Source organism: Pseudophryne corroboree, chromosome 1 (assembly GCF_028390025.1).
Source record: "Pseudophryne corroboree isolate aPseCor3 chromosome 1, aPseCor3.hap2, whole genome shotgun sequence".
NCBI classification, from domain to species: domain Eukaryota; kingdom Metazoa; phylum Chordata; class Amphibia; order Anura; family Myobatrachidae; genus Pseudophryne; species Pseudophryne corroboree.
The window spans coordinates 302242374-302249534 of record NC_086444.1 but is presented as its reverse complement, the minus strand read 5'-3'; the positions used below and the strand labels follow the sequence as shown (position 1 = coordinate 302249534).

At 50.0% G+C, this 7161-nt stretch overlaps 1 non-coding gene across 1 annotated transcript; it reads right to left on the bottom strand.

Annotated features, from left to right (window-relative positions):
* Positions 1 to 537: 537 nt before the first annotated feature.
* LOC134954851 (5.8S ribosomal RNA) lies at positions 538 to 691 on the bottom strand. Its single transcript, XR_010185877.1, has one exon. It is a non-coding gene; the product is annotated as a 5.8S ribosomal RNA (ribosomal RNA).
* Positions 692 to 7161: the final 6470 nt, after the last annotated feature.

Sequence of the window (7161 nt, the reverse complement as noted above, 5' to 3'; positions counted from 1 at the left end):
ATTAGCATGCGTACCCTACGTGACCTTCAGAGGAAGGCACAGTATATGGCATATAGGGGTAATTATGAAGCTTCCTCTATTAAGTTGTACCTTCACCGAGTCCTGGGCAGCAGTAAACACCAACGCATTTCAACCGGTAGGGTCTTTGTCAAGGTGTCCACCCTACCGGTTGAAATAATAGGATGGTGATATGAAGTTATTGTGTCCTGTTCCTTAGATGTGACCTTTAGATGAAAGTTCGGTGATAGTCTTGGTATAATGGGTCCTGGCTGTATGATGCTATCCAGGCTGAAGAAAAAGAGTCCTATAGTTGGCAGATGGCACTGCTGTGGCAGCAGGAGTCCCCTGTAGCTGGATCTACAGCTCAATTAGAGATGGCCCAAAAGATATACATCCGTATATGTAGCGTGATGATAAAGGTTCAGGTCACACAGAGGTCTAATAAAGGTGGATTGGGAACAGAATCCAACAGTGTCCAGGGGTGCAGCTGGCCTGACATGTTTCACTGGGGGGGTTCCCAGCTTTTTCAAAGGTCAGCGACCCTCAGACAGGCGTAGCCCCAGGAGGAACCGGGGGCCGCAAGGTGCGTTCAAAGTGACGATGATCAATATGTCCTGCAATTCACACTAATTCTCGCAGCTAGCTGTGTTCTTCATCAACGCGCGAGCCGAGTGATCCACCGCTGAGAGTCTATGAAAAAGCTGGGAACCCTCCCCCAGTGAAACGCGTCAGGCCAGCTGCACCCCTGGACACTATTGGATTCTGTTCCCGATCCACCTTTATTAGATCTCTGTGTGACCTGAAATGTAAGACATTTAAGAGCCACAGACTCAAGAGGTTCAAATGGAGACTCTTGTAGGGCATTTAAGACAACAGACAGATCCCATGGAGCCACAGAAAGGACATAGGGAGGCTGAATCCTTAAAACACCCTGAGTGAATGTATGAACGTCAGGAACAGACGTAATTTTCTTTTGAAACCATACCGACAAGGCAGATATATGAACCTTGAGGGAGGCCAGACGAAGGCCTAAGTCCAGGCCCTGTTTCAGAAAGGCCAAAAGTCTGGAAGTTTTGAAAGTATATGCATTCTTTTTTTTTTTTTTTTTTTTTTTCAACATTACATTTTTATTGAACGTGAGCAAAACAATTATAGAGTACAGAAATCAGAAAAAATAAGAATTTACTCACCGGTAATTCTATTTCTCGTAGTCCGTAGTGGATGCTGGGAACTCCGTAAGGACCATGGGGAATCGACGGGCTCCGCAGGAGACTGGGCACTCTTAAAAGAAAGATTAGGTACTATATCTGGTGTGCACTGGCTCCTCCCTCTATGCCCCTCCTCCAGACCTCAGTTAGGGAAACTGTGCCCGGAAGAGCTGACACTACAAGGAAAGGATTTGGAATCCAGGGTAAGACTCATACCAGCCACACCAATCACATTGTACAACTTGTGATAACCATACCCAGTTAACAGTATGAACAACAACTGAGCCTCAGTAACAGATGGCTCATAACAATAACCCTTTAGTTAAGCAATAACTATATACATGTATTGCAGAGAGTCCGCACTTGGGACGGGCGCCCAGCATCCACTACGGACTACGAGAAATAGAATTACCGGTGAGTAAATTCTTATTTTCTCTGACGTCCTAGTGGATGCTGGGAACTCCGTAAAAACCATGGGGATTATACCAAAGCTCCCAAACAGGCGGGAGAGTGCGGATGACTCTGCAGCACCGAATGAGCAAAGGCAAGGTCCTCCTCAGCCAGGGTATCAAACTTGTAGAACTTAGCAAATGTGTTTGAACCCGACCAAGTAGCAGCTCGGCAAAGCTGTAAAGCCGAGACCCCTCGGGCAGCCGCCCAAGAAGAGCCCACCTTCCTTGTGGAATTGGCTTTTACTGATTTAGGATGCGGCCATCCTGCCGCAGAATGAGCTTGCTGAATCGTGTTACAGATCCAGCGCGCAATAGTTTGCTTTGAAGCAGGAGCACCCAGCTTGTTGGGCGCATGCAGGATAAACAGCGAGTCAGTTTTCCTGACTCCAGCCGTCCTGGCTACATAGATTTTCAAAGCCCTGACTACATCTAGTAACTTGGAGTCCTCCAAGTCCCTAGTAGCCGCAGGCACCACAATAGGTTGGTTCAAATGAAACGCTGATACCACCTTAGGGAGAAATTGGGGTCGAGTCCTCAATTCTGCCCTGTCCATATGGAAGATCAGATAAGGGCTTTTACACGACAAAGCCGCCAATTCTGACACACGCCTAGCCGAAGCTAAGGCCAATAGCATGACCACTTTCCACGTGAGATATTTTAGCTCCACGGTCTTAAGTGGCTCAAACCAGTGGGATTTCAGGAAATCCAACACAACATTAAGATCCCAAGGTGCCACTGGAGGCACAAAAGGGGGCTGAATATGCAGCACTCCCTTAACAAACGTCTGAACTTCAGGCAGTGAAGCCAGTTCTTTTTGAAAGAAAATAGATAGGGCCGAAATCTGGACCTTTATAGATCCTAATTTTAGGCCCATAGTCACTCCTGACTGTAGGAAGTGCAGGAATCGACCCAGCTGGAATTCCTCTGTAGGGGCCTTCCTGGCCTCACACCAAGCAACATATTTTCGCCATATACGGTGATAATGTTGTGCTGTCACGTCTTTCCTAGCCTTTATCAGCGTAGGAATCACTTCATCCGGGATGCCCTTTTCCGTTAGGAACCGGCGTTCAACCGCCATGCCGTCAAATGCAGCCGCGGTAAGTCTTGGAACAGACAGGGCCCCTGCTGTAACAGGTCCTGTCTGAGAGGCAGAGGCCATGGGTCCTCTGAGATCATTTCTTGTAGTTCTGGGTACCATGTTCTTCTTGGCCAATCCGGAACGATGAGTATAGTTCTTACTCCTCTCTTTCTTACAATCCTCAGTACCTTGGGTATGAGAGGAAGAGGAGGGAACACATAAACCGACTGGTACACCCACGGTGTCACTAGTGCGTCCACAGCTATCGCCTGAGGATCCCTTGATCTGGCGCAATATTTTTTTAGCCTTTTGTTGAGCCGGGACGCCATCATGTCTACCTGTGGCCGTTCCCAACGATTTACAATCAGCGTGAAGACTTCTGGATGAAGTCCCCACTCTCCCGGGTGGAGGTCGTGCCTGCTGAGGAAGTCTGCTTCCCAGTTGTCCACACCCGGAATGAACACTGCTGACAATGCTAGCACGTGATTCTCCGCCCATCGAAGAATCCTTGTGGCTTCTGCCATCGCCATCCTGCTTCTTGTGCCGCCCTGTCTGTTTACATGGGCGACCGCCGTGATGTTGTCTGACTGAATCAGCACCAGTTGGTTTTGAAGCAGGGGTTCTGCTTGACTCAGGGCGTTGTAAATTGCCCTTAGTTCCAGAATATTTATGTGAAGGGAAGTCTCCTGACTTGACCACTGTCCTTGGAAGTTCCTTCCCTGAGTGACTGCCCCCCATCCTCGGAGGCTTGCGTCCGTGGTCACCAGGACCCAGTCCTGTATGCCGAATCTGCGGCCCTCGAGAAGATGAGCACTCTGCAGCCACCACAGCAGAGACACCCTGGCCCTTGGGGACAGGGTGATCAACCGATGCATCTGAAGATGCGATCCGGACCATTTGTCTAACAGATCCCACTGAAAGATCCTTGCATGGAACCTGCCGAAGGGAATTGCTTCGTAAGAAGCCACCATCTTTCCCAGAACTCGCGTGCACTGATGCACCGACACCTGTTTTGGTTTCAGGAGGTCCCTGACCAGAGATGACAATTCCTGGGCCTTCTCCACCGGGAGAAACACCTTCTTCTGTTCTGTGTCCAGAATCATGCCCAGGAAGAGCAGACGCATCGCAGGAATCAGCTGCGACTTTGGGATATTCAGAATCCAGCCGTGCTGTAGCAACACTTCCCGAGAAAGTGCTACGCTGACTAACAACTGCTCTCTGGACCTCGCCTTTATAATGAGATCGTCCAAGTACGGGATAATTATAACTCCCTTCTTCCGAAGGAGTATCATCATTTCGGCCATTACCTTGGTAAATACCCTCGGTGCCGTGGACAGACCAAACGGCAACATCTGGAATTGGTAATGACAGTCCTGTACCACAAATCTGAGGTACTCCTGGTGAGGTGGGTAAATGGGGACATGCAGATAAGCGTCCTTGATGTCCAGCGACACCATAAAATCCCCCTCTTCCAGGCTTGCAATAACCGCCCTGAGCGATTCCATTTTGAACTTGAACTTCCTTACATAAGTGTTCAAGGATTTTAAATTTAGAATGGGTCTCACCGAACCGTCTGGTTTCGGTACCACAAACATTGTGGAATAGTAACCCCGTGAAGGAGGGGAACCTTGATTATCACCTTCTGAAGGTACAGCTTGTGAATAGCCGCCAGCACTACCTCCCTTTCCCTGGGAGCCGCTGGCAAGGCTGATTTGAGGTAACGGCGAGGGGGAGTCGCCTCGAACTCCAGCATGTATCCCTGAGATACCACTTGTAGAACCCAGAGATCCACCTGTGAGCGAACCCACTGGTCGCTGAAGTTTCGGAGACGTGCCCTCACCGCACCTGGCTCCACCTGTGGAGCCCCAGTGTCATGCGGTGGACTTAGTGGAAGCAGGGGAGGATTTTTGTTCCTGGGAACTGGCTGTCTGGTGCAGCTTTTTTCCTCTACCCCTGCCTCTGGGCAGAAAGGATGCGCCTCTGACCCGCTTGCCTTTCTGAGGCCGAAAGGACTGTACTTGATAATACGGTGCTTTCTTAGGCTGTGAGGGAACCTGAGGTAAAAAAGTCGACTTCCCAGCTGTTGCTGTGGATACGAGGTCCGAGAGACCATCCCCAAACAATTCCTCACCCTTATAAGGCAAAACCTCCATGTGCCTTTTAGAATCAGCATCACCTGTCCACTGCCGAGTCCATAATACTCTCCTGGCAGAAATGGACATTGCATTAATTCTAGATGCCAGCCGGCAAATGTCCCTCTGTGCATCTCTCATATACAAGACAACGTCCTTTATATGCTCTATGGTTAGCAAAATAGCATCCCTGTCGAGGGTATCAATGTTGTCTGACAGGGTATCAGACCATGCTGCCACAGCACTACACATCCATGCTGAAGCAATAGCAGGTCTCAGTATAGTACCTGAGTGTGTATATACAGACTTCAGGATAGCCTCCTGCTTTCTATCTGCAGGCTCCTTTAGGGCGGCCGTATCCTGAGACGGCAGTGCCACCCTTTTAGATAATCGTGTGAGCGCCTTGTCCACCCTAGGGGATGTCTCCCAGCGTAACCTATCCGTTGGCGGGAAAGGGTACGCCATCAGTAACCTCTTAGAAATCACTAGTTTCTTATCAGGGGAACACCACGCTTCTTCACACAATTCATTTAATTCATCAGATGGGGGAAAAGTCACTGGCTGTTTTTTCTCCCCAAACATAATACCCTTTTTAGTGGTAACCGGGTTAATGTCAGAAATGTGCAACACATTTTTCATTGCCGTAATCATGCATCGGATGGCCCTTGTGGACTGTGCATTTGTCTCATCCTCGTCTACACTGGAGTCAGACTCCGTGTCGACATCTGTGTCTGCCATCTGAGCTAGCGGGCGTTTTTGAGCCCCTGATGGCCTCTGAGACGCCTGGGCAGGCGCGGGCTGAGATGCCGGCTGTCCCAAGGCTGTCACGTCATCAAACCTTTTATGTAAAGAGTTGACACTGTCGGTTAATACCTTCCACATATCCATCCACTCTGGTGTCGGCCCCGTAGGGGGCGACATCACACTTATCGGCTCCTGCTCCGCCTCCACGTAGCCCTCCACATCAAACATGTAGACACAGCCGTACCGACACACCGCACACACACAGGGAATGCTCTGACTGAGGACAGGACCCCACAAAGTCCTTTGGGGAGACAGAGAGAGAGTATGCCAGCACACACCACAGCGCTATATAACACAGGGATTTTCACTATACTGAGTGATTTTTCCCAATAGCTGCTTATTACACCAATTGCGCCCAAATTTATGTGCCCCCCTCTCTTTTTTACCCTTGTTGTACTGTATACTGCAGGGGAGAGCCTGGGGAGCGTCCTTCCAGCGGAGCTGTGAAGAGAAAATGGCGCTGGCTGTGCTGAGGAAGATAGCCCCGCCCCCTCAGCGGCGGGCTTCTCCCGCTTTTTATGATGTTAATGGCGGGGGGTTTTGCACATATACAGTGTTATACACTGTATTATGTGCTATTTGTGCTAAAAGGTAAACTAATTGCTGCCCAGGGTGCCCCCCCCCCCCCCAGCGCCCTGCACCCAACAGTGACCGGAGCGTGTGGTGTGCTATGGGAGCAATGGCGCACAGCTGCAGTGCTGTGCGCTACCTTAATGAAGACAGGAGTCTTCAGCCGCCGTTTTTCATCTTTATCTTCCGTCTTCTGGCTCTGCAAGGGGGACGGCGGCGCGGCTCCGGGAACGGACGATCGAGGTCTGGCCCTGTGTTCGATCCCTCTGGAGCTAATGGTGTCCAGTAGCCTTAGAAGCACAAGCTAGCTGCAAGCAGGTAGGTTTGCTTCTCTCCCCTCAGTCCCTCGTAGCAGTGAGTCTGTTGCCAGCAGATCTCACTGAAAATAAAAAACCTAACAAATACTTTCTTTTCTAGTGAGCTCAGGAGAGCCCACTAGGTGCATCCAGCTCTGGCCGGGCACAGATTCTAACTGAGGTCTGGAGGAGGGGCATAGAGGGAGGAGCCAGTGCACACCAGATATAGTACCTAATCTTTCTTTTAAGAGTGCCCAGTCTCCTGCGGAGCCCGTCTATTCCCCATGGTCCTTACGGAGTTCCCAGCATCCACTAGGACGTCAGAGAAATAAGGGAAAAACAGGGAGGGGGTGACAAGGGGAGGAAGGGAAATACAGGGGGATAAGGAGGTCAGGTCATCCACAGACATTATTCACACATCAAAAATAAAAAAAAACCAGATTTAGGCATCAGGGTCATCAAGAGGGATTTCCGTCAAAGGGAAGGGAAGAGGTGAGCCATGTGACACAGGGTAGGCCGGGCGGGCACCCTTACCATCTGAGACATACAGGTGCCATGGCAGCCATTTCATGAGGGGAGAAGAGGGAGCAGTAGAGTATGGAACATCTCTAGTCTCTATTT